Here is a 2,439-nt window from a genome sequence, read left to right as displayed (position 1 = left end):
ATGAACCTTTTAGCATATGTGAGAATTTCCTTCCTTTTATTCAGCTGTATTGAGGTATAATTGACAAATAAAAATTGTATATATTAAAGATGTACAATGTGATGATTTGATATATGTATACATTGTGTATTGATTACCACAATTAAATTAATTGACACAGCACCTCCCATGCTGTACATTAGAGCCCTAGAACTTGTTCACTTTATAACTTAAAAGTTTTTTCTTGTTATCTAGTGTAATTACTATTTTATTTTTATTTTAAAATATTTAGTTGACAAAGAATATATGTAAAGTGTACGTGATGACTTGAGATATGCATACATTGTGTATTGATTACCACAATCAAACTAACACACCCAGCACCTCCCATGCTGTACATTAGAGCCCTAGAACTTGTTCACTTTATAACTTAAAAGTTTGTACCCTTTGATCAACATTTCCCCATTTCCCTCACTCCCCAGACCCGGGCAACCACCATTCTACTCTCTGCTTCTATGAGTGTGACCTTTTTTGGATTCCACATATAAGTGAGACCATACGGGATTTGTCTTTCTGTGTCTGGCTTATTTCACTTAACATAATGACTTCGAGGTTCATTCATGTCACAAATGCAGGATATCCTTCTTTATAAAGGCTAAGTAATATCTCATTGTGTTTATACACTACAATTTTTAAATCCATTCATCTGTTGATGGACACGTAGGTTGTTTTCATATATTGACTAGAGTAAATAATGCTGTAATGGGGGGATGAAAAATGGCGGATTAGGGGTGACCTCCTTGCTCTCTGCTCCCAGAGCAGGAGGTGAATAACGCGGACAGCCACACGCGAGTGAAGCGCTCTCCCACAAGATCAGCTTCGTGAATCTGCAGAGAAGCAGCGAGGGACAAGCGGTGCTGGGGGAAAAAAAGGTGAACCGGAGAATTGGCTGCAAATACCAGAGAGTGCAGGATAAACAGTGGGGAGTGCAGCGTAGGATGGCTGCGCCTGTCGGCGGGCTCGCCAGGGCAGTGTGATCTGACCCACAGGAAGGCGACTCTTCCTCCACCAACCCCCACACCCACCCAGGCAGGGAAGCGCCTGAAGTCAGCGTGAAGTGGTAGCACGGCCGACAGGCGGTGGGGAGTGGAGACGGGAGCGGGGAACATTTTGAACTCACCGGTGCATGGTGCTAGGTGGGGAGGGACTGTACCGAGCAGGCGCTTCCTGGATTGAGCCCACAGGGGACAGTTTGGAGACAGGCTTCTGACCACAGGAGACCGCCAGGACCAGATGGGGGAGGTGAACACCATAAAGGAGGCTCTGTCTGCGGAAATCGCTGAAAATTCGGCGATTGGGAGGGACAGAGCACAGACTCCTCCTGCTGATCTGTGGACACTCAGTGTGTTAGGGAAGCAGTGGGCTCAGCGGGCGGCTCTGGGAGACAGCGGCGACAAACCCCAGCTCCCGATACCCGCCGGTGCAGTCGTCTCCAGAGCTGACTCTCAGTGAGTGGGCAGCCACCATTTTGGGAGTCCAAAGCCTAAAGCTACCGGGGCTTGTTGCCCAGGCAATGGTCTGAGTCATCGCTGCTGCCTCAGCGGCAGAGCTGGTCACGCCCTTCGAGGAGGGCAGTAACGTGAGAAGCCACTGTTTCTCCCAAATCTGCGGACAGTCTGTCGCAGCCGGTGACTCAAACTCTGCCTTCAAAAGGGCGGAAAAGGGAGAAAGATCGGTATTTCCGCTGAGTTACCAGGCGGTCTCGGGTGGCCCTATTCTATTGAGCCGCTGGTGCTGTGCGACAAAAAGACGGTGAACTAAAGGAGACCAATTGCAGAGCTCTAATCCAGAACGACATAACCATCCCCTCTCCCAGGTTACTCGACGCCCGCAACGCCTCGCGCCAAAGGGCCTGTCTCTGCCTCTGGGTGGAGTAAAGGGGTTGCTTTTATTTACTTTTTACTTTTTAATTTTGTTGTCCAAAAGAACACCAGTTTGGCCAAATGCTAGAAAATAGAGCTTTGTTGGCCATATCAGTTTACAAACTGGGAAGAGATAGTCTCCAGGAGGGACTGGAAATGCTCTCTCTTAGAATAGGGGAAGGACAAGTTATGTTTTATGACTCACAGTATCTGCTATCATACATAATCAGCAGGCTTGGGGGAAAAGCTACACATATTTATGAGGGGAGCCCGTCACACGAGCAATGAGTAAACATGTATGTAACATATACAACATGCATCCTTATGTTCGTTTGGAGCATGGTTTTTTAGCAGTAAAATGAGGTGTAATTTGACTCTTTACCTCAAAAGGTGAACTATAGGACACAAAGACAGTTTTTGTCTATAAACTGGCTGAAACAAGCTTAAGGTCCTCAATAGCCAATCAAGAAAGCATGTTTAAGTCCTGTCCTCTCTCCAACCAGAGTTGTAGTGGTCTGCATTGTAAATCAGCCTGATA

The 2,439-nt window shown here is 46.7% G+C and overlaps 1 protein-coding gene across 2 annotated transcripts in view; it reads right to left on the bottom strand.

Moving 5' to 3' along the window:
* Positions 1 to 2,439, bottom strand: part of ASPH (aspartate beta-hydroxylase) — a 231,714-nt gene that overhangs the window by 31,778 nt on the left and 197,497 nt on the right. The window lies entirely within an intron of this gene.

Source organism: Propithecus coquereli, unplaced genomic scaffold (assembly GCF_000956105.1).
Source record: "Propithecus coquereli isolate 6110/MARCELLA unplaced genomic scaffold, Pcoq_1.0 Scaffold71, whole genome shotgun sequence".
Lineage (NCBI taxonomy): Eukaryota > Metazoa > Chordata > Mammalia > Primates > Indriidae > Propithecus > Propithecus coquereli.
This window is presented reverse-complemented; position numbering and strand designations above follow the sequence as displayed.